The 25640-nt window shown below is 39.4% G+C and overlaps 1 non-coding gene and 1 pseudogene across 1 annotated transcript; both read left to right on the forward strand.

Moving 5' to 3' along the window:
- The window catches only part of LOC148545880 (4,5-DOPA dioxygenase extradiol-like), a 173541-nt pseudogene that overhangs the window by 108916 nt on the left and 38985 nt on the right, over nt 1-25640 (forward strand).
- On the forward strand, nt 22958-23065 carry LOC148545888 (small nucleolar RNA R71). The gene has a single exon (XR_015901403.1). It is a non-coding gene; the product is annotated as a small nucleolar RNA R71 (small nucleolar RNA).

Consider the following 25640-nt stretch of genomic DNA (forward strand, 5'->3'; position numbering starts at 1 on the left):
AAGTACGAATGAACATCTTAGATAGAAACAAGCGTGTTTGAATAGAAAACAGAAATAATTGCATTAATTCATCGAGACACAGCAGAGCTCCTCACCCCCAACAATGGAGTTTAGAGACTCATGCTGTCAAAGAGTACAAAATTCAGATCTAAAATGTCATGAGATACAAAATAAATTTCTAAAAGTTGTTTAAATACTAAACTAGTAACCTAGGTTTACAGAAAATGAGTAAACTAAGATAGATGGTGCAGAAATCCACTTCTGGGGCCCACTTGGTGTGTGCTGGGGCTGAGACTTGAGCTTTACATGTGCCTAGGCTGTTTCCAGAGTTGAACGTTAGGTTGTAACCTGTTTCTGGCGTTTAACTCCAACTTGTAACCTGTTTCTGGTGTTTAACGCCAGAATGCAACGTGGAACTGGCATTGAACGCCAGTTTACGTCATCTATCCTTGGACAGAGTATGGACTATTATATATTGCTGAAAAGCTCTGGATGTCTACTTTCCAAAACAATTGAGAGCGTGCCAATTGGACTTCTGTAGCTCCAAAAAATCCATTCTGAGTGCAGGGAGATCAGAATCCAACAGAATTAGCAGTCCTTTTTCAGCCTGAATAAGATTTTCGCTCAGCTCCCTCAATTTCAGCCAGAAAATACCTGAAGTTATAGAAAAACACACAAACTCATAGTAAAGTCCAGAAATATGAATTTTGCCTAGAAACTAATAAAAATATACTAAAAACTAACTAAAACATACTAAAAACTACATGAAATTAACCCCAAAAAGCGTATAAAATATCCGCTCATGACAACACCAAACTTAAAATGTTGCTTGTCCCCAAGCAACCAAAAAAATAAAATAGGATAAAAAGAAATTAAGAAGTAATAATATCTCAGAGTTTTAAGTGAAGCTCAGATTCTAATTAGATGAGCGGGACTAGTAGCTCTTTGCTTCCGAACAGTTTTGGCATCTCACTTTATCCTTTGAAATTCAGAATAATTGGCATCCATAGGAACTCAGAATTCAGATAGTATTATTGATTCTCCTAGTTTAGTATGTTGATTCTTGAACACAACTACATTATGAGTCTTCGTTGTGGCCCTAAGCAACTTGTTTTCCAGTATTACCACCGGATACATAAATGCCACAGACACATAGTTGGGTGAACCTTTTCAGATTGTGACTCAGCTTTGCTAAAGTCCCCAATTAGAGGTGTCCAGGGTTTTTAAGCACACTCTATTTTTGCTTTGGATCTTAACTTTAACCGCTCAGTCTCAAGTTTTCACTTGACACCTTCACGCCACAAGCACATGGTTAGGGACAGCTTGGTTTAGCCGCTTAGGCCAGGATTTTATTCCTTTAGGCCCTCCTATCCACTGATGCTCAAAGCCTTAGATCCTTTTTACCCTTGCCTTTTGTTTTTAAGGGCTATTGGCTTTTTCTACTGCTCCTTCTCTCTTCTTTTTTTTTTTTGCTGCTTTTTCTTGCTTCAAGAATCAATTTCATGATTTTTCAGATCATCAATAACATTTCTCTTGCTCATCATTCTTTCAGGAGCCAACAATTTTAAGATTCATAAAATTCAATATAAAAAATATACACTATTCAAGCATTCATTCAGAAGACAAAAAATATTGCCACCACATTTAGATAATTAGAATTTTCCTTATTAAAAAATCGAAAAAAATTTGTCTCCTTATTCTAAAAATCTGCTATTTTATTCATGTTTGATGATGATGAGAAAAATAAACTATAGCTTAATTGGAGATAAAATCAAAATAGAGATACTAATTACTACCACTCATATATGACTTCTAAGGTAAATTTCTAATAAGAATAATTATCACAGTATTAAGGCTAAGATTAGAACTCAACAACCTTGAATTTGGGATGTGGATGCCTCTTTAGTCTGTGGAGTGCTTGGCCCTTCAAGAGATAGCTTCTGGCGCTTCAATTCCTTCAGTTCACGCCCTTGCTCTTCTTGTTCTCTAAGCAGTTTGTAGAGCATGCTGTTTTGATTTTGCTATTCTTCTTTCAGTTGATCCACAACTTCTTGCAACTTGGTGATAGATGCTTCTAGGCGCTCCCAGTATTCAATTTGAGGGATTTCTGGGAGGAACTCCTGTGCTTTCCTCTTGATGGGGTCATTCTGCACTTGTCCTTCCATAGACTTTTTGGTGATTGGTTGCTCAACTGAGATATACTCATCTACTCCCATTTTTACCCCAGCATCTTTACATAACAGAGAGACCAAGCTTGGATAAGCCAATATGGCATCTTTGGAGTTCTTGTTTGCAATTTTGTAAAGCTCACAAGCAATCAGCTGATGAACTTCTACTTCTTTTTCCAGCATAATGCAATGAATCATCACTGCTCTTCTGATGGTGACCTCAGAGCGGTTGCTAGTGGGCAGTATAGAGCGCCCAATAAAGTCCTGCCAGCCTCTAGCGACTGGTTTGAGATCTCCTTTTTTGAGTTGGTTTGGGGCACCCTTTGTGTTGGTTGTCCATTTGGCTCCAGGGAGACATATGTCCTCTAGGATTTTGTCCAAGCTCAGGTTTGATCTCATCATTTTCCTATTAAAGGAGTCTGGGTTATCTTGCAGTTGAGGCAGCTTGAAGATCTCCCTTATTTTGTCAGGATGGATGTGAACAATCTTCCCTCTGATCAGAGTTCTATAGTCATAGAATACGGTTCCAGCTATTCTCTGCCTATCCGTCTGCCACAGATTAGCGTAGAATTCCGGAACCATGTTTCTTCCCACCTTTGTTTCAGGATTAGCTAGGACTTCCCAGCTCCTATTTCGAATTTGCTCTTGGATCTCCGGATATTCGTCTTCTTTCAGATCGAATTTAACTTCCGGGATTACTGACTTTAGACCCATTATTTTGTAGTAATGGTCTTAATGTTCTTTGGTTAAGAACTTCCCTTGATTCCAAAGTGGTTTTGGAATATTCTCTTTCTTGTCTCTTGAGTTGGTTTGTTTTCCCTTGGGGGCCATGATCTTAGTGTGTATTGGCTTAGTGATCATGGATAAACACACCAAACTTAGAGGTTTGCTTGTCCTCAAGCAAAAGAAAGAAAAGAAGAGGGAGATGAGGAGAGCCAAGTCCGAATGGTGAAGGTGGGGGAGAGGCCGAACTAGGATTTAAAAGGAAGGGGGGTGGGTTTCGAAAATTTTAAAGAAGATATGATAGAAGATATGATTTGTAAAAGATAAGTATGATAGGAAAAGGATGCACTTTAAAATTCAAAATATATGAATAATATGAAAGATATTTGAAAAAGATAGCTTTGTTTTGAAAAAGATACTGTGAAGATTAAAAAAAGATATTGATGAGTTGAAAAAGATAGGAAAGGAGATAGATTTGTTTTGAAAAAGATTTGAAAAGAAGTTGAAGAGGATTTTAAAAAAAAAAGTTTATGTTTAGAATTAAGATACATTTGATATCTTTTGAAAAAGGATTTGAAAAATTAGGATTTGTAATATGTTTATGCAAGAAATCATGAATTAAAACATGAAAAATGGAAAAAATTTGAAGTGAAAACGAAATTACCTACTCTCCACAATCCTGGCGTTAAACGCCCAACTGCTGCATGTTTTGGGCGTTTAACGCCCAGTTGGTGCTTGGTCTGGTCGTTTAACGCCCAGCTGTTGCTTCTAGCTGGCGTTAAACGCCAGAAACTCCTTTGTCAATGGGCATTTTTCTGAATGCCCAGGATCTATAAATCTAGCGTTTAACGCCCAGATGGCTATCTCTACTAGCGTTAAACGCCCAGTAGATGCTCCTTTTGGGCGTTTAACGCCCAAAACAACTCTTACTGGCTTTTTTTTCGCACCAGTGAGCTTCTTTTTGCTGTTTTGTATTCTGAATCCTTCTGCAACCCTATGAACTTATGCAATTGATTCTTTACCTTGAAGATTATTTATAATAAACCTGTATAAAAATAAAAATAAGTAAGAAAAAGTTTTGCTAATGGCTAGGTTGCCTCCCAGCAAGCGCTTCTTTATTGTCTTTAACTGGACCTTGCTGAGCTTTTAATCTAGCTTCAGCCTTGAGCAATCTTGCTCAACATTGCCTTCAAGATAATGCTTGATTCTCTGTCCATTAACAATGAACTTCTTATTAGAATCAATGTCTTGAAGCTCCACATAGCCATATGGTGACACACTTGTAATTACATATGGTCCCCTCTACCGGGATTTTAGTTTCCCGGGGAATAGCCTGAGCCTAGAGTTAAACAGCAAAACCTTCTGTCCTGGTTCAAAGACTCTAGATGATAGCTTTCTATCATGCCACCTCTTTGCTTTCTCTTTGTTGATCTTGGCATTTTCGAAAGCAGTGAGTCTGAATTCCTCTAGCTCATTCAGCTGGAGCAATCTTTTTTCTCCGGCTAAATTGGCATCAAAGTTTAGGAATCTGGTTTTCCAGTAGGCCTTATGTTCCAGTTTCACGGGTAGATGACAGGCCTTACCATACACAAGCTTGTATGTAGAGGTCCCTATAAGAGTCTTGAATGCTGTTCTGTAAGCCCACAGAGCATCATCCAAGCTTCTCGCCCAATCCTTTCTACGGGTACTTACAGTACGTTCCAGGATTCTTTTTAGTTCTCTATTAGAGACTTCAGCTTGCCCATTTGTCTGTGGATGATATGGAGTTTCCACCTTGTGGCTAATTCCATACCGGACCATAGCAGAGTAAAGTTGTTTGTTGTAGAAGTGAGTGCCCCCATCACTAATTAGTGCTCTAAAGACACCAAACCTACTGAAGATATGTTTCTGGAGGAACTTCAGCACTGTCTTAGTATCATTAGTGGGTGTGGCAATGGCCTCTACCCATTTGGATACATAGTCGACTGCAACCAGAATATAAGTGTTTGAGTATGATGGTGGGAAAGGCCCCATGAAGTCAATACCCCATACATCAAACAACTCAATCTCCAAGATTCCTTGTTGAGGCGTGGCGTAACCATGAGGCAGATAACCAGCTCTCTGGCAACTGTCGCAGTTACGTACAAACTCTCGGAAATCTCTATAGAGGGTAGGCCAGTAGAAGCCACATTGAAGGACCTTGGTGGCTGTTTGCTCACCTCCGAAATGGCCTCCATATTGTGACCCATGGCAATGCCATAAGATCTTATGTGCTTCTTCTCTAGGCACACACCTTTGGATTATTCCGTCTGCACATCTCTTAAAGAGATAGGGTTCATCCCATAAGTAGTACTTTGCATCAGTAATTAATTTTTTCTTTTGTTGCTTGCTGTACTCCTTGGGTATGAACCTTGTAGCTTTATAGTTTGCGATATCTGCAAACCATGGCATTTCCTGAATGGTAAACAAATGCTCATCAGGAAAGGTTTCAGAGATCTCAATAGAGGGAGAGGATGCCCCTTCTACTGGCTCTATCCGGGACAGATGATCAGCCACTTGGTTTTTGGTCCCTTTTTTGTCTCTTATTTCTATATCAAACTCTTGCAGAAGCAACACCCATCTTATGAGCCTGTGTTTTGAACCCTGCTTTGTAAGTAGATATTTAAGAGCAGCATGGTCAGTGTACACAATCACTTTTGATCATACTAAGTATGATCTAAACTTGTCAATGGCATAAACCACTACAAGCAATTCTTTTTCTGTGGTTGTGTAATTTTTCTGGGCATCATTTAAAACATGGCTAGCATAATAAATGACATGCAGAAGCTTGTCATGCCTCTGCCCCAATACTGCACCAATGGCATGGTCACTGGTATCACACATTAATTCGAATGGTAATGTCCAGTCTGGTGCAGAAATAACTGGTGCTGTGACCAGCTTAGCTTTCAGGGTTTCAAACGCCTGCAGGCACTCTGTGTCAAACACAAATGGCGTGTCAGCAGCTAGCAGGTTGCTCAGAGGTTTTGCAATTTTTGAAAATTATTTATAAACCTCCTATAGAATCCTGCATGCCCCAGAAAGCTTCTGATTGCCTTAACATTGGCAGGTGGTGGTAATTTTTCAATTACCTCCACCTTAGCTTGATCCACCTCTATTCCCTTGTTCAAAATCTTGTGCCCAAGGACAATCCCTTCAGTCACCATAAAGTGACATTTTTCCCAGTTTAAAACCAGGTTAGTCTCTTGGCATCTTTTCAGAACTAGTGTCAGGTGATCAAGACAGGAGCTAAATGAGTCTCCATATACTGAGAAGTCATCCATGAAGACTTCCAGAAATTTTTCCACTATATCAGAGAAAATAGAGAGCATGCATCTCTGAAAGGTTGCATGTGCATTACACAGCCCAAATGGCATCCTTCTGTAGGCAAATACTCCAGATGGACATGTGAATGCTGTTTTCTCTTGATCCTGGGGATCTACTGCAATTTGGTTGTAGCCTGAATAGCCATCCAAAAAGCAGTAATAATCATGACCTGCTAGTCTTTCTAGCATCTGGTCTATGAATGGTAAAGGAAAATGATCCTTTCTGGTGGCTGTATTGAGCCTTCTATAGTCAATACACATGCGCCACCCTGTAACTATTCTTGTAGGAACCAGTTCATTTTTTTCATTATGAACCATTGTTATGCCTCCCTTTTTGGGGACAACTTGGACAGGGCTCACCTAGGGGCTATCAGAAATAGGATAAATAATCCCAGCCTCCAGTAACTTGGTGACCTCTTTCTGCACCACTTCCTTCATGGCTGGATTTAACCGCCTTTGTGGTTGAACCACTGGCTTAGCATCATCCTTCAATAGGATCTTGTGCATGCATCTAGCTGGGCTTATGCCCTTAAGGTCACTTATGGACCACCCAAGAGCTGTCTTGTGTATCCTTAGCACTTGAAGTAGTGCTTCCTCTTCTTGTGGATTTAAAGCAGAGCTTATGATCACTGGAAAAGTGTCACCTTCTCCCAGAAATGCATATTTCAGGGATGGTGGTAATGGCTTGAGCTCGGGTTTAGGAGGTTTTTCCTCTTCCTGAGGAATTTTCAGAGGCTCTTTCAATTCCTCTGAATCCTCCAGATCAGGCTGAACATCTGTAAAGATGTCTTCCAGCTCTGATTCGAGACTCTCAGCCATGTTGATCTCCGCTACCAAAGAGTCAATAAGATCAACTTTCATGCAGTCTTTTGGTGTGTCTGGATGCTGCATGGCTTTGACAGCATTTAACTTGAACTCATCCTCATTGACCCTCAGAGTTACTTCCCCCTTTTGGACATCAATGAGAGTTCGTCCAGTTTCTAGGAAGGGTCTTCCTAGAATGAGAGTAGCACTCTTGTGCTCCTCCATTTCCAGCACTACAAAGTCAGTGGGAAAGGCGAATGGCCCAACCCTGACAATCATGTCTTCAATCACGCCTGATGGGTATTTAATAAAGCCATCAGCAAGTTGGAGACATATCCTGGTTGGTTTGACTTCTTCAGTTAAACCAAGCATTCTGATAGTGGATGCAGGTATTAGGTTGATGCTTGTCCCAAGATCACATAAAGCTGTCTTGGTGCAATCACCCTCTAATATGCATGGTATCATAAAGCTCCCGGGATCCTTAAGCTTTTCTGGGAAGCTTTTTAAAATGACTACACTGCATTCCTCAGTGAGGAGAACTCTTTCAGTTTCTCTCCAATCCTTCTTATGACTCAAGATCTCTTTCATGAACTTAGCATAAGAGGGTATTTGCTCAAGTGCCTCTACAAACGGAATCTTTATTTCAAGAGTCCTGAGGTAGTCTACAAAGCGAGCAAATTGCTTATCCTGCTCCTCTTGGCGGAGTTTTTGAGGATAAGGCATCTTGGCTTTGTATTCTTCAACCTTGGTTGCTGCAGGTTTATTTCCTGCAGAAGTGGTTGGAGAAGCCTTTTTAGAGGGGTTGTTATCAGCACTTGTGTATGTCTGATCCCTCACTGGCGTTTGAATGCCAGGGTTGGAAGCTTGATTGGCGTTGGACGCCAACTTCCTACCTGTTTCTGGCGTTTGAACGCTAGAACTGAGCTTCCATTGGGCGTTTGACGCTAGCTCATTGCCTGTTCCTGGCGTTTGAACGCCAGAGCTGTGCGTGGGTTGGGCGTTTAACGCCAACCTTGCATCCTCTTCTGGCGTTTGAACGCCAGAGTTGTTCCTCTCTGGGCCCTTACTGTCCTCAGGGGGATTTTGGATAATTTTTTGCTCATCCTCGTTCAGTTGTTCTTTTCTTGGCTTTCTGCTGCTCTGAAGTGAGGTATTTAATGTTTTCCCACTTCTTAATTGAACTGCCTAGCACTCTTCTGTTATCTGCTTTGATAACTGCTGTTTTGTCTGATTCAATTGTGCCTCCATATTTTTATTAGCATTTTTAGTGTCTTGTAGCATCTCCTTAAATTCTACTAGCTGTTTTGTTAGAAAACACAATTGTTGATTGAGTTTAGCAACTTGTTCTGGAGGATCAAGTTCAGTAGACACTGCTTTGGCTTCTTCTTTTATGGAGGACTCACTGCTTATGTACAGATGCTGATTTCTGGTAACTATATCAATAAGCTCTTGAGCCTCTTCAATAGTTTTCCTCATGTGTATAGATCTACCAGCTAAGTGGTCTAAGGACATCTGAGCTCCTTCTGTAAGCGCATAGCAGAAGACGTCTAATTGCACCCACTCTAAAAACATTTCAGAGGGGTATTTCCTTAGCATCCCTCTGTACCTCTCCCAGGCATTATAAAGGGATTCATCATCCTCTTGTTTAAAGTCTTGGATGTCCAGCTTTAGCTGTGTCATCCTTTTTGGAAGGAAATATTGATTCAGGAATTTGTCTGATAACTGTTTCGATGTCCTTATGCTTGCTGTGGGTTGGTTATTTAATAAATAAAATTTTTTTTTTGGAAAACTAAAAATTTGAAAAATCACAAGAAAAACAAGAAAAGACACAAAACAAGACAAACCAAAGATCAATCAAGTAAAATAAACAAGAATAACTTGAAGATTAAGAAAGAACAATGAACACAAATTCGAAAATTTGAAAGAGAATAAAAACATGCAATTGACACCAAACTTAAAATATGAAACTAAACTCAAAAAGAAAAACTCAATTATCAGTTTATAAAATTTTCGAAAAATTTAAAAAGAGAAAATAAGGCTTAAAGAAAAAGGAAATTTTAACCAAAAACAATAATAGAAGACTCTAAACCAAAAAGAAAATTTTTTCCTAATCTAAGCAACAAAATAAACCGTCAGTTGTCCAAACTCGAACAATCCCCGGCAACGGCGCCAAAAACTTGGTGCACGAAATTGTGATTCACACTTTTCACAACTCCGCACAACTAACCAGCAAGTGCACTGGGTCGTCCAAGTAATACCTTACGTGAGTAAGGGTCGATCCTACGGAGATTATCGGCTTGAAGTAAGCTATGGTTATCTTGTAACTCTTAGTCAGGATATCAATTATAATTATCAGTTGACTCGCAAATGAACCAGAGAGCATGGATTAAATACTTGTTATGCAGTAATGGAGAATATGTTGGAGTTTTGGAGATGCTTTGTCTTCCGAATCTCTGCTTTCCCCCTGTCTTCTTCTTCACGCACGCAAGGTTCCTCCTATGGCAAGCTGTATGTTGATGGATTACCGTTGTCAATGGCTACCATCCGTCCTCTCAGTGAAAATGGTCCAGGTGCGCTGTCACCACACGGCTAATCATCTGTCGACTCTCACTCATGCTGGAATAGGATCCATTGATCCTTTTGCGTCTGTCACTACGCCCAACCCTTGTGAGTTTGAAGCTTGTCACAGTCATTCAATCCCTGAATCCTACTCAGAATACCACAGACAAGGTTTAGACTTTCCAAATTCTCAAGAATGCTCCCAATGGATTCTAGCTTATACCACGAAGATTCTGATTAAGGAATTCAAGAGATACTCTTTCAATCGAAGGTAGAACGGAGGTGGTTGTCAGGCACATGTTCATAGGTTGAGAATGGTGATGAGTGTCATGGATCATCACATCCATCATATTGAAGTACGAATGAACATCTTAGATAGAAACAAGCATGTTTGAATAGAAAACAGATATAATTGCATTAATTCATCGAGACACAGCAGAGCTCCTCACCCCCAACAATGGAGTTTAGAGACTGATGCCGTCAAAGAGTACAAAATTCAGATCTAAAATGTCATGAGATACAAAATAAATTTCTAAAAGTTGTTTAAATACTAAACTAGTAACCTAGGTTTACAGAAAATGAGTAAACTAAGATAGATGGTGCAGAAATCCATTTCTGGGGCCCACTTGGTGTGTGCTGGAGCTGAGACTTGAGCTTTACACGTGCCTAGGCTGTTTCCAGAGTTGAACGCCAGGTTGTAACCTGTTTCTGGCGTTTAACTCCAACTTGTAACCTATTTCTGGCGTTTAACGCCAGAATGCAACATGGAACTGGTGTTGAACGCCAGTTTACATCATCTATCCTTGGACGAAGTATGGACTATTATATATTGCTGGAAAGCCCTGGATGTCCAATTTTCAATGCAATTGAGAGCGCACCAATTGGACTCCTGTAGCTCGAAAAAATCCATTCCGAGTACAGGGAGGTCAGTATCCAACAGTATTAGCAGTCCTTTTTCAGCCCGAATCAGATTTTTGCTCAGCTCCCTCAATTTCAGTCAGAAAATACCTGAAATTATAGAAAAACACACAAACTCATAGTAAAGTCTAGAAATATGAATTTTGCCTAGAAGCTAATAAAAATATACTAAAAACTAACTAAAACATACTAAAAACTACATGAAATTAACCCCAAAAAGCGTATAAAATATCCGCTCATCACAACACCAAACTTAAACTGTTGATTGTCCCCAACAAACTAGAAAAATAAAATAGGATAAAAAGAAATTAAGAAGTAATAATATCTCAGAGTTTTGAGTGAAGCTCAGATTCAAATTAGATGAGCGGGGCTTTCAGCTTTTTGCTTCCGAACAGTTTTGGCATCTCACTTTATCCTTTGAAATTCAGAATGATTGGCATCCATAGGAACTCAGAATTCAGATAATATTATTGATTCTCCTAGTTTAGTATGTTGATTCTTGAACACAGCTACTTTATGAGTCTTGGCCGTGGCCCTAAGCACCTTGTTTTCCAGTATTACTACCGGATACATAAATGCCACAGACACATAGTTGGGTGAACCTTTTCAGATTGTGACTTAGCTTTGCTAAAGTCCCCAATTAGAGGTGTCCAGAGTTCTTAAGCACACTCTATTTTTGCTTTGGATCTTGACTTTAACCACTCAATCTCAAGTTTTCACTTGACACCTTCACGCCACAAGCACATGGTTAGGGACAGCTTGGTTTAGCCGCTTAGGCCAGGATTTTATTCCTTTAGGCCCTCCTATCCACTGATGCTCAAAGCCTTGGATCCTTTTTATTACCCTTTAAGCCAATAACCCTTTAAACCAAAAGGCAAGGGTAATAAAAAGGATCCAAGGCTTTGAGCATCAGCGGATAGGAGGGCCCAAAGGAATAAAATCCTGGCCTAAGCGGCTAAACCAAGCTGTCCCTAACCATGTGCTTGTGGCGTGAAGATGTCAAGCCAAAAGCTTGAGACTGAGCGGTTAAAGTCGAGGTCCAAAGCAAAAACAGAGTGTGCTTAAGAACCATGGACACCTCTAATTGGGGACTTTAGCAAAGCTGAGTCACAATCTGAAAAGGTTCACCCAATTATGTGTCAGTGGCATTTATGTATCTGGTGGTAATACTGGAAAACAAAATGCTTAGGGCCACGGCCAAGACTCATAAAGTAGCTGTGTTCAAGAATCAACATACTGAACTAGGAGAATCAATAACACTATCTAAATTCTAAGTTCCTATAGATGCCAATCATTCTGAACTTCAATGGATTAAGTTAGATGCCAAAACTGTTTAGAGGCAAAAAGCTACTAGTCCCGCTCATCTAATTGGAGATAAGTTTCATTGATATTTGGAATTTATAGTATATTCTCTTCTTTTTATCCTATTTGATTTTCAGTTGCTTGGGGACAAGCAACAATTTAAGTTTGGTGTTGTGATGAGCGGATAATTTATACGCTTTTTGGCATTGTTTTTACATAGTTTTTAGTATGATTTAGTTAGTTTTTAGTATATTTTTATTAGTTTTTAAATAAAAATCACATTTCTGGACTTTACTATGAGTTTGTGTGTTTTTCTGTGATTTCAGGTAATTTATGGCTGAAATTGAGGGACTTGAGCAAAAATCAGATTCAGAGGCTGAAGAAGGACTGCAGATGCTATTGGATTCTGACCTCTCTGCACTCAAAGTAGATCTTCTAGAGCTATAGAAGTCCAAATGGTGTGCTCTCAATTGCGTTGGAAAGTAGACATCCAGGGCTTTCTATCAATATATAATAGTCCATACTTTGCCCGAGTTTAGATGACGCAAACTGGCATTCAACGCCAGCTCTCTGCCCTATTCTGGCGTTTAATGCCAGAAACAAGTTGCAAAGCAGAGTTAAACACCAGAAATAGGTTACAAACTAGTGTTTAACTCCAAGGAAGACCTCTACACGTGAAAGTTTCAATGCTCAACCCAAGCACACACCAAGTGGGCCCGGAAGTGGATTTCTGCATCATTTACTTATTTCTGTAAACCCTAGGTTACTAGTTCAATATAAATAGGACCTTTTATTATTGTATTGAGAATCTTGGTCATTCTGGTTCCCTCTCTGGGGCCGAAGCCAATGAATACCATTATCACTTATGTATTTTCAACGGTAGAGTTTCTACACACCATAGATTAAGGTGTGGAGCTCTGCTGTTCCTCATGAATTAATGCAAAGTACTATTGTTTTTCTATTCAATTCAAGCTTATTCTTATTCTAAAATATTCATTCGCACCCAAGAACATGATAAATGTGATGATTATGTGACGCTCATCACCATTCTCATTTATGAACGCGTGCATGACAACCACTTCCGTTCTATATGAAGACAAGCTAGAATGAGTATCTCTTAGATATCTAATACAGGGGACCGAGTCCGAGATATTAGAGTCTTCGTGGTATAAGCTAGAATTATTGGCTGCCATTCTTGAGATCCAGAAAGTCTAAACCTTGTCTGTGGTATTCTGAGTAGGATCTGGGAAGGGATGGCTGTGACGAGTTTCAAACTCGCGAGTGCTGGGCGTAGTGACAGACGCAAAAGGATTACTGAATCCTATTCCAGCAGGATCGAGAACCGACAGATGATTAGCCGTGCGGTGACAGCGCATTTTGGATCATTTTTACTGAGAAGACAGGATGTAGCCATTGACAACGGTGATGCCCAACATACAGCTTGCCATGGAAAGGAGTATGAAGGATTGGATGAAAGCAGTAGGAAAGCAGAGATTCATAAGGAACTAAGCATCTCTATACGCTTATCTGAAATTCTCACCAATGAATTGCATAAGTATCTCTATCTTTATTTTACGTCTTAATTATATTTTAATTATTAAAACTCTATAATTATTTGAATCCGCCTGACTGAGATTTGCAAGATGACCATAGCTTTCTTCAAGCCGACAATCTCCGTGGGATCGACCCTTACTCACGTAAGGTTTATTACTTGGACGACCCAGTGCACTTGCTGGTTAGTTGTGCGAAGTTGTGACAAAGAACTAAGATTATGAACGTGCGTATTAAGTTTTCAGTGTCGTTACCAAGGAATGAACGATCACGATTTCGTACACCAATCAGCTTCAACAAGAATGCCTTTGTCCTTGTTTCTACTTATATGAAAGAGAAGAGAACAAGAAAGTATGGAATCCTCTATGTCACAGTATAGAGATTCCTTGAGGTGTCAGAGGAAAACAGGAATAGGGGGATGAGGTAGGTAGATAAGAATTCGAACATACAAAGAAGGAGAGAGAGTCTGAATTGCTAATTGAGGAGGAGTGTTAGTCCTTAAATAGAAGGAGGTGAGGAGGGGGAAACATTTTCGAAAACAAGTTTTTAAATAAAACTAAAAATTTTAAAATAACTAAAAAGAATTTTGAAAAAGTGGTTGATGGTTTTTCGAAAATTAAAAGTGAGAAAGTGGTTAGATAATTTTGAAGAAGATTTTGAAATTAGTAATAAAAAAGATATGATTGAAAATTATTTTAAAAAAGATGTGATTGAGAAGATATGGTTGAGAAACAATTTAAAAAGATTTGATTTTTTTTAAATTGATAACTTGACTAACAAGAAATTTAAAAGATATGATTCTGAAATTCAAATATTGAACCTTTCTTAACAAGAAAGTAACAAACTTGAGATTTTTGAATCAAATCATTAATTGTTAGCAAGGATTTTTGAAAATAATGAGAGAAAAATGAAAAACATTTGATTTTTGAAAAAGATATGATTAAAAATATTTGATTTTGAAAGATATGATTTCAAAAATAAGAATTAAAACATGAAAATTTGAAAAAGATTTGATTGAAAACTAACATGCCTCCTTTGTGTCATCCTGGCGTTAAACTCCCAGAATGGTATCCATTCTGGCGTTTAACGCCCAAAATACTACCTTTTTGGGCATTTAACGCCCAGCCAGGCGTTTGAACGCCAGAAATCCTTCCTTACTGGGCGTTTTTCTGAACTCCCAGCTTTTTCTCTGTGATTCCTCTGCTATATGTTCTGAATCTTCAATTCTCTGTATTATTGACTTGAAAAGATATATTTTTGAATTTTTGAATTTTTTTATGATGAGAGAGAAAAACAACAGAATGAAACTAAACATGGAAAATTAAGATCAAAATAAATAATGCATGCAAGAACACTTTGAATGCCAAGATGAACACCAAGAACACTTTGAAGAACATGATGAATATCAAGAACATATTTTTGAAAATTTTCAAGAAAACAAAGACATGCAAGACACCAAACTTAGAAGTTTGTATACTAGGGACAATAACAATTTGAAAATGCATATGAAAAACAACAAAAGACACCAAACAGGAGAGTTTAAAGATCAGAACAAAGAAAATCATCAAGAACAACTTGAAGATCAACAAAGAATATAATGCATAAAATTTCGAAAAATGCAAGAAAAAGAAAAACATGCACTTGACACCAAACTTAAAATTTGACACTAGACTCAAACAAGAAACACAAAATATTTTTGGTTTTATGGTTTTATAAATTTATTTGTATTTTTCGAAAGTGTTTTGAAAAAAAAGAAAATAAGGAATTCAAAATTCTTAATGAGAATTCCAGGAATCATGCAATGTTAGTCTAAAGCTCCGGTCCAGGAATTAGACATGGCTTACTAGCCAGCCAAGCTTTAAGTGAAAGCTTCGGTCTAAAACACTAGACATGGCCACTGGCCAGCCAAGCTTTAGCAGATCATTACATTCAACAGCAAGATTGATAGAAATCAACAAGCTCTTCTGATGATAAGTTGAAGCCTCGGTCCAAAAGATTAGACTTGGCTTAACAGCCAGCCAGACTTCACATATCATCTGAAACTATAGAATCCATTCTTGAGAATTCTGAAGAACAGAATAAAATTTTTTTGAAATTTTTTTTCGAAAATTAAAAATAAAAGCTTTAAACATAAAATAAAATTACCTAATCTAAGCAACAAGATGAACCGTCAGTTGTCGAAACTCGAACAATCCCCGACAACGGCGCCAAAAACATGGTGCACAAAATTACAGTCACACTTTTGCAATTCCGCACAACTAACCAGCAAGTGCACTGGGTCGTCTAAGTAATACCTTACGTGAGTAAGGGTCGATCCCATGGAGATTGTCGGCTTGAAGCAAGCTATGGTCATCCTTGTAAATCTCAGTCAGGCAAATTCAAATGGTTATGAGGTTTTGATAATTAAAATATAATTAAAATAGAAAATAAGATAGAAATACTTATATAATTCATTGGTAGGATTTCAGATAAGTGTATGGAGATGATTTGTTGCTTTTGAACCTCTACTTTCCTACTGCCTTCTTCCAGCCATGCGTTACCTCCTTCCATGGTAAGCTGTATGATCCTCTCGGATGAAAACAAATCCATCTGCGTTGTCACCACAGGGCTAATCATCTGTCGGTTCCTGCTAGCGCCGGAATAGGACCATTGTCCTTTTGCACACTATCACTGCGCCCAACATTCGCAGGTTTGAAACTCGTCACAGTCATCCCTTTCCAGATCCTACTCAGAATACCACAGACAAGGTTTAGACTTTTCGGATCTCCAGAATGCTACCAATGGTTCTAGCCTATACCACGAAGACTCTGATCTCATGGAATGGAAGGCTCTGTTGTCAGGAGAGGCAACCATGCATCGTGAACCAGGAGGCTAAGAGATACACACTCAAGCTATTGCAGATAGAACGGAAGTGTTTGTCAGGCACGTGTTCATAAGTGAGAATGGTGATGAGTGTCACGGATAATCACATTCATCAGGTTAAAGTGCGAGTGAATATCTTAGAATAAGAAGTAGGCGTGAATTGAATAGAAGAACAATAGTACTTGCATTAATTCATGAAGAACAGCAGAGCTCCACCCCTTAATCTTTGGGGTGTAGAAACTCCACCGTTTAAAATACATAAGAACAAGGTCTAGGTGGTGTACGAAATTGTGATCATCAATGGCGCCAACAGCTTGGTACGCACAATTGTAATCTCAACTCTTTATCACAACTCCGCACAACTAACCAGCAAGTGCACTGGGTCGTCCAAGTAATAAACCTTACGTGAGTAAGGGTCGATCCCACAGAGATTGTCAGCATGAAGCAAGCTATGGTCATCTTGTAAATCTCAGTCAAGCAGATTCAAATGGTTATGGAGAATTGATAATTAAAAGATAAATAAAACATAAAACAAAGATAGAGATACTTATGTAATTCATTGGTAGGAATTTCAGATAAGCGTATGAAGATGCTTTGTTCCTTCTGAACCTCTGCTTTCCTGTTGCCTTCTTCCAATCATTCATACTCCTTTCCATGGCAAGCTTATGTTGGGTTTCACCGTTATCAATGGCTACCTCCCGTCCTCTTAGTGAAAATGGTCCAAACGCGCTGTCACCGCACGGCTAATCAGTTGTTGGTTCTCGATCATGTTGGAATAGGATCCATTGATCCTTTTGCATCTGTCACTACGCCCAACAATCGCGAGTTTGAAGCTCGTCACAGTCATTCCTTCCCAGATCCTACTCGGAATACCACAGAAAAGGTTTAGACTTTCCGGATCTCAGGAATACTGCCAATTGATTCTAGCCTATTCCACAAAGACTCTGATCTCATGGAATGGAAGGCTCGGTTGTCAGGTGAGGCAACCATGCGTCATGAATCAGGAGGCTAAGAGATACGCACTCAAGCTATTGCAAGTAGAACAGAGGTGGTTGTCAGGCATGTATTCATAGGTGAGAATGATGATGAGTGTCACGGATCATCACATCCTTAAGGTAGAAGAACGAGTGTATATCTTAGAGAAGAAGTAGGCGTGAATTGAATAGGAAAACAATAGTACTTTGCATTAATTCATGAGGAATAGCAGAGCTCCACACCTTAATTTATGGTGTGTAGAAACTCTACCGTTGAAAATACATAAGAACAAAAGGTCTAGGCATGGCCGAATGGCCAGCCTCCCAAAGCGTGAACATACAAGTTCCAAGATGAAAAGTATGATCAAGTGTGTAAAATACAATAGCAAAAGATCCTATTTGTAGAAAACTAGTAACCTAGGGTTTACAAAAATGAGTAAATGATGCAGAATCCACTTCCGGGCCCACTTGGTGTGTGCTTGGGCTGAGCATTGAAGCTTTCACGTGTAGAGACTTTTCTTGGAGTTAAACGCCAGCTTTTGTGCCAGTTTGGGTGTTTAACTCCAGCTTTTATGCCAATTCTGACGTTTTGACGCCAGAATTTCTATGTTGACTTGGAATGCCGGTTTGGGCCATCAAATCTCAGAAAACGTATGGACTACTATATATTGCTAGAAAGCCCAGGATGTCAACTTTCCAACGCAATTGAGAGCACGCCAATTGGGCTTTTGTAGCTCCAGAAAATCCACTTCGAGTGTAGGGAGGTCAGAATCCAATAGCATCTGCAGTCCTTTTTCAGCCTCTGAATAAGATTTTTGCTCAGGTCCCTCAATTTCAGCCAAAAAATACCTGAAATCACAGAAAAACACATAAACTCATAGTAAAGTCTAGAAATGTGATTTTTATTTAAAAACTAATAAAAACATAATAAAAACTAGCTAAAACATACTAAAAACATACTAAAAATAATGCCAAAAAGCGTATAAATTATCCGCTCATCACAACACCAAACTTAAATTGTTGCTTGTCCCCAAGCAACTGAAAATCAAATAGGATAAAAAGAATAGAATATACAATGAATTCCAAAAACATCTATGAAGATCAGTCTTAATTAGATGAGCGGGGCTTTTAGCTTTTTGCTTCTGAACAGTTTTGGCATCTCACTTTATCCTTTGAATTTCAGAATGATTGGCATCTATAGGAACTCAGAATTCAGATAGTGTTATTGATTCTCCTAGTTTAGTATGTTGATTCTTGAACACAGCTACTTTATGAGTCTTGGCCGTGGCCCTAAGCATTTTGTTTTCCAGTATTACCACCAGATACATAAATGCCACAGACACATAACTGGGTGAACCTTTTCAGATTGTGACTCAGCTTTGCTAGAGTCCCCAATTAGAGGTGTCCAGAGCTCTTAAGCATAGTCTTTTTGCTTTGGACCATGACTTTAACCGCTCAGTCTCAAGTTTTCACTTGACACCTTCAGGCCACAAGCACATGGTTAGGGACAGCTTGGTTTAGCCGCTTAGGCCAGGATTTTATTTCTGTGGGCCCTCCTATCCACTGATGCTCAAAGCCTTGGATCCTTTTTATTTTACCCTTGCCTTTTGATTTAAAGGGCTATTGGCTTTTTCTGTTTGCTTTTCTTCCTTTTTTTATTCACTGCTTTTTGTTGCTTCAAGAATCATTTTAATGATTTTTCAAATCATCAATAACATTTCTCCTTTTCCATCATTCTTTTATGAGCCAACAATTTTAACATTCATAAACAACAAATTCAAAAATATGCACTGTTCAAGCATTCATTCAGAAGAACAAAAAGTATTGCCACCACATTAAAATAATTAAACTATTTTAAAATTCAAAATTCATGTACTTCTTTTTCTTTTTGTAATTTAAAAACATTTTTCATTTAAGAAAGGTGATGCATTCATAGGATATTCATAACTTTAAGACATAGACTCTAAGACACTAGCGATCATGTAATAAAGACACAAACATAGATAAACATAAAGCATAAAAATTCGAAAAATAGAAAATAAAGAACAAGGAAATTAAAGAACGGGTCCACCTTAGTGATGGCGGCTAGTTCTGCCTCTTGAAGATCTTATGGAGTGCTTGAGCTCCTCAATGTCTCTTCCTTGCCTTTGTTGCTCCTCTCTCATGACTCTTTGATCTTCTCTAATTTCATGGAGGAGGATGGAATGCTCTTGGTGCTCCACCCTTAGTTGTCCCATATTGGAACTTAATTCTCCTAGGGAGGTGTTGATTTGCTCCCAATAGTTTTGTGGAGGAAAATGCATCCCTTGAGGCATCTCAGGGATTTCATGATGAGGAATTTTCTCATGCTCTTGTCCATGAGTGGAATCTCTTGTTTGCTCCATCCTTTTCTTAGTAATGGGCTTGTCCTCATCAATGAGGATGTCTTCCTCTATGTCAATTCCAGCTGAATTGCAGAGATGACAAATGAGATGAGGGAAGGTTAACCTTGCCAAAGTAGAAGACTTGTCCGCCACCTTGTAGAGTTCTAGGGATATAACCTCATGAACTTCTACTTCCTCTCCAATCATGATGCTATGGATCATGATAGCTCGGTCTATAGTAACTTCAGACCGGTTGCTAGTGGGAATGATTAAGCGTTGGATGAACTCCAACCATCCCCTAGCCACGGGCTTGAGGTCATGCCTTCTTAGTTGAACCAGCTTTCCTCTTGAATCTCTTTTCCATTGAGCACCCTCTTCACAAATGTCTATGAGGACTTGGTCCAACCTTTGATCAAAGTTGACCCTTCTAGTGTAGGGGTATGCATCTCCTTGCATCATTGGCAAGTTGAATGCTAACCTTACATTTTTCGGACTAAAATCTAAGTATTTTCCCCGAACCATTATAAGCCAATTCTTTGGGTCCGGGTTCACACTTTGATCATGGTTCTTGGTGATCCATGGATTGGCATAGAACTCTTGAACCATTAAGATTCTGACTTGTTGAATGGGGTTGGTGAGAACTTCCCAACCTCTTCTTCGAATCTCATGTCGGATCTCCGGATATTCACCCTTTTTGAGCTTGAAAGGGACCTCGGGAATCACTTTCTTCTTGGCCACAACTTCATAGAAGTGGTCTTGATGCACCCTTGAGATGAATCTCTCCATCTCTCATGACTCGGAGGTGGAAGCTTTTGCCTTTCATTTCCTCTTTCTAAAGGTTTCTCCGGCCTTTGGTGCCATAAATGGTTATGGAAAAACAAAAAGCAACGCTTTTACCACACCAAACTTAGAAGGTTTGCTCGTCCTCGAGCAAAAGAGGAAAGAAGAGAGTAGAAGAAGAAGAAATAGAGGAGATGAAGGGGGTTAGTGTTTCGGCCAAGGGGGTGAAGTAGTGTTTAAGATGTGTGAAAATGAAGGAGTGAAGATGGGTTTATATAGGAGTGGAGAGAGGTGTAGGGTTCGGCCATGTATGGGTGGGTTTGGGAGGGAAAGTGATTTGAATTTGAATGGTGAGGTAGGTGGGGTTTTATGATGGATGGATGTGGATTGGTGAAGGGATTATAGAGAAAAGGGTAGGATTTGATAGGTGAGGGGTTTTTGGGGAAGAGGTATTGAGTTGATTGGTGAAGGGTATTTGGGGAAGAGTGTTATGAAAAGGTGTGAAGAAGAGAGAGAGTGAGTTGAGGTTGGTGGGGATCCTGTGGAGTCCACAGATCCTGAGGTGTCAAGGATTTCTCATCCCTGCACCAATTAGGCGTGCAAAATGCCCTCTGTTGCCAATCCTGGCATTAAACGCTAGGTTGCTGCCCGTTTCTGGCGTTTAACGCCAGCTTCTTGCCCTTTTCTGGCGTTAAATGCCAGTCTAGTGCCCATTTCTGGCGTTAAACGCCAGTAGGCTTCTCCTCCAGGGTGTGCTATTTTTCATTCTGTTTTTCAATTTATTTTTGCTTTTTCAATTGTTTTTGTGAATTCACATGATCATCAACCTACAAAAAACATAAAATAACAATGAAAAATAGAAATTTAACATGGATAAGTAAAATTGGGTTGCCTCCCAACAAGCGCTTCTTTAATGTCAGTAGCTTGACAGTGGGCTCTCATAGAGCCTCACAGATACTCAGAGCATGATGATGGCCTCTCAACACCAAAGTTAGAGTTTGGTTGTGGCCTCCCAACACCAAACTTAGAGTTTTAATGTGGGGGTTTTGTTTGACTCTGCATTGAGAGAAGCTTTTCATGCTTCCTCTCCATGGTTACAGAGGGAGATCCTTAGCGTTAAACACAAGGGAGTCCTCATTCACTTGAAGGACCAATTCTCCTCTGTCAACATCAATCACAGCTTTTGCTGTGGCTAGGAAGGGTCTGCCAAGGATGATGGATTCATCCATATACTTCCCAGTGTCTAGGATTATAAAATCAGCAGGGATGTAGTGTTCTTCAACCTTTACCAAGACATCCTCTACAAGTCCATAAGCCTGTTTTCTTGAATTGTCTTCCATCTCTAGTGAGATTCTTGCAGCTTGTACCTCAAGAATTCCTAGCTTCTCCATTACAGAGAGAGGCATGAGGTTTATGCTTGACCATAGGTCACACAGAGCCTTCTCAAAGGTCATGGTGCCTATGGTACAAGGTATTGAGAACTTTCCAGGATCCTGTCTCTTTTGAGGTAATCTCTGCCAAGTCAAGTCATCTAGTTCTTTGGTGAGCAAGGGGGGTTCATCCTCCCAAGTCTCATCACCAAATAACTTGGCATTTAGCTTCATGATTGCTCCAAGGTACTTAGCAACTTGTTCTTCAGTAATATCTTCATCCTCTTCAGAGGAAGAATACTCATCAGAGCTCATGAATGGGAAAAGTAAATTCAATGGAATCTCTATGGTCTCAGTGTGAGCCTCAAATTCCCATGGTTCCTTATTAGAAAACTCCTTGGAGGCCGGTGGACGTCCATTGAGGTCTTCCTCAGTGGAGATCACTGCCTCTTCCTCCTCTCCAGGTTCGGCTATGTGGGTTATGTTGATGGCCTTGCACTCTCCTTTTGGATTTTCTTCTGTATTGCTTGGAAGAGTACTAGGAGGGAGTTCAGTAACTTTCTTGCTCAGCTGACCCACTTGTGCCTCCAAATTTCTAATGGAGGACCTTGTTTCAGTCATGAAACTTTGAGTGGTTTTAATTAAATCAAATACTATAGTTGCTAATTCAGAGTGGCTCTGCTTAGAATTCTCTGTTTGTTGCTGAGAAGATGATGGAAAAGGCTTGCTATTGCTAAACCTATTTCTTCCACCATTATTGTTGTTGAAGCCTTGTTGAGGCCTCTGTTGATCCTTCCATGAGAGGTTTGGATGATTTCTCCATGAAGGATTATAGGTGCTTCTATAGGGTTCTCCCATGTAATTCACCTCTTCCATTGCTGGGTTCTCAGGATCATAAGTTTCTTCTTCAGATGAAGCTTCTTTGGTACTGCCTGTTGCTGCTTGCATTCCAGACAGACTCTGAGAAATCATATTGACTTGTTGAGTCAATATTTTGTTCTGAGCCAATATGGCATTCAGAGTGTCAATCTCAAGAACTCCTTTCTTCTGATTTGTCCCATTATTCACAGGATTCCTTTCAGAAGTGTACATAAATTGGTTATTTGCAACCATTTCAATGAGTTCCTGAGCTTCTGCAGGCGTCTTCTTCAAATGAAGAGATCCTCCAGCAGAGCTATCCAATGACATCTTGGACAGTTCAGATAGACCATCATAGAAAATACCTATGATGCTCCATTCTAAAAGCATGTCAGAAGGACACCTTCTGATCAATTGCTTGTATCTTTCCCAGGCTTCATAGAGGGATTCACCTTCCTTCTGTCTGAAGGTTTGGACTTCCACTCTAAGCTTGCTCAATTTTTTCTTCTGAATTTCTGCATTATTTACTTATTTCTGTAAACCCTAGGCCACCAGTTTATAAATAGTGTTCGATCGATTACGTATTAATCAATGAGAAATCTTATGTAAATACCATGGAATAAGGTTTGATCCTATTCATGGAGATTCTGTAAATATTCTATTCCAAAAAAAGAGAAAATTAAAATATATATATTTCTTATTTCTTGTTAAATATACTCATAAATTGAGTATCTAATATATCGCATTTATTAGTATTCTAGATTTAGAATACTATACATATTAATATTATACCTTGGATTTTGATGAGAAAACTATTCTTACACTGAAAAAAAGTGTTTTTATAGTGTTCTTTTCTCACTAGGTGGTATATAGTGAGAAAAATATTCGTATATGGGAAATGAAAGAGTTCAATTATAAATATTAAATTTAAATAAGTAGTTAGGATTAGACTATAAAATTTTAAAAAAATATATATGTGTAATTAATGTGTTTAAAATTAAAAAAATGTGTAACTAATTTTCTTAAAATTATAGAAAGAGAGACTAATTAATTTTAAAGTATATTTATAATTTTAAATATTTTTAATTATATTATTTAAAATATAATTCAATATATGAGTTATAAAATAAAATAATTTTATCTGTTAATAAAATAAGTTGATTGGTCCATAAATAAATAATATATATGTAAATATTATAAATAAATAATACAAGTAAATATAATATTACTGCATGATTTAGTTTTCATTTAATAAAAAAATAAAATGAATTTTTTTTCCTCCAATGAAATTATTTTCATTGATTTTGTGTAGAGTAATCAATAAACATAAGAACAAATATTTTTAAAATCATCTGATTTTTTTTGTATTTATTTTTGTAAAATTGTTGTTGGATTAGTTATAATTGGCGAAATGTGGAGGCTGAGTCAAATGACGACGACGACGACGATGCAGATACGAAATTCGGGGAAAAGGAGAGTGGGGGCTGATGACTTGCATCATCTACCCTTTTTATTGCATAAAAAGGACAATAAAAGAGCATAATCTCATTTGATCATTGCAATTCATGCATCATTTGATGCATATTATGGTACATTGCTTTGAAATGAGTTTGTGCTGAATTTCAGGTGAAAAAGACATCAAAAAAGGGGAGAAAACAACATAACAAGCTGGGCGTGTGAAACTGGCGTGCCACTTGGAACAAACGGCACAAAATTGCATGGGCGTGGCACGCCAGTGTAGTTTTCCAGAGAACAATAATGAAGGCCACTGAATGGGTGTGGCACGCCTAACCCCTCGCATACTATGGGCGTGCCACTTGAGCCATAGGGCATGGCACGCCAGTGCATCACTCTAGAAGGGACCATCACCTGGGCGTGCCACTTGGTATTGAAGGCATGGCACGCCAGCTTCAATCACATGGGCATTCCACTTGATAAGCCAGGCATGGCACGCCAAGCTTGAGAAATCCACACAACAAGGGGCGTGCCACTTGAGCATCAAGGTGTGGCACGATAGTACAAGTTTCCAGAGAAGGAGTTGAAGGCACAAAAGGCTGAGCGTGCCACTTGGTGTCAAAGGCGTGGCACGCCAATGAACAAAAGGGCAAAGCAAAGGCTAGGCGTGCCACTTGGTGTCAAAGGCATGGCACAATAGCTCTAGCTTCTTACTTGGGCGTGCCATTTGAATGCTAGGCGTGGCACGCCAGCCACTGGAACAAAGAAGAATAATGGGCGTGGCACGCCAGAAGCTGGACGTGGAACGCCAGTTATATTTTCCAGAGAGGAAGATGGGAGGCCAACCATATGGGGCATGCCACTTGAGTCTTAGGCGTGGCACACCATCATCACCAATCAACCAAGAGAAGCCCTGGGTGTGCCACTTGAGTTCTGGGCGTGGCACGCCAGCTACTGGAACCAAGCACACAAATGGGCGTGGCACGCCAAACCCTGGGCGTGCTACGCTAGTTCAGTTTTCCAGAGAGAAAGTCAAAGCACACATAATGGGCATGGCACACCAGACCCTGGGCGTGCCATGCCAGTTCAACTTTCCAGAAGCAAGAAGAAGAGGGAGAAGGCCTGGGCATGCCACTTGGGCTCGAAGGCGTGGCACGCCAGGCTATCCAAGGTTTTCAAAAAGGCCTGGGCGTGCCACTTGAAGTCGAAGGCGTGGCACGCCAGGCTATACAAGTGTTTAAATAACCCTGGGCGTGCCACTTGGGCTCGAAGGCGTGGCACGCCAGGGAGGCCAATGAAGGAAGGCGTGCGACTTGAGAGTTGGGCGTGGCACGCCAAGCCAGATTCAGAGTTAGGCGTGGCACGCCACTGAAGCGGCAACCACACGCCAGCTGGGAGATCACATTTATTGAGTTTTTTTCCCTCCAAATTGTATTTTTCTTTTCACTTTTGTAATTCCTTTATTTTCTAGAGCTAGAAGTAGTATAAGTACACCTTGAAGATACTGAAAAAGGGGTTAAGCAGTTAGGTAGCTAAGTTGTGGAGCTATTAGATATAGTTAGATTTACTTTTCACTTTATCATCTTTTCCATCTCTTATACTTTCCTCTGAG

The sequence above is a fragment of the Arachis ipaensis genome, chromosome B9 (genome assembly GCF_059453495.1).
Source record: "Arachis ipaensis isolate K30076 ecotype BB chromosome B9, ASM5945349v1, whole genome shotgun sequence".
In the NCBI taxonomy this organism is placed as follows: Eukaryota; Viridiplantae; Streptophyta; class Magnoliopsida; order Fabales; family Fabaceae; genus Arachis; species Arachis ipaensis.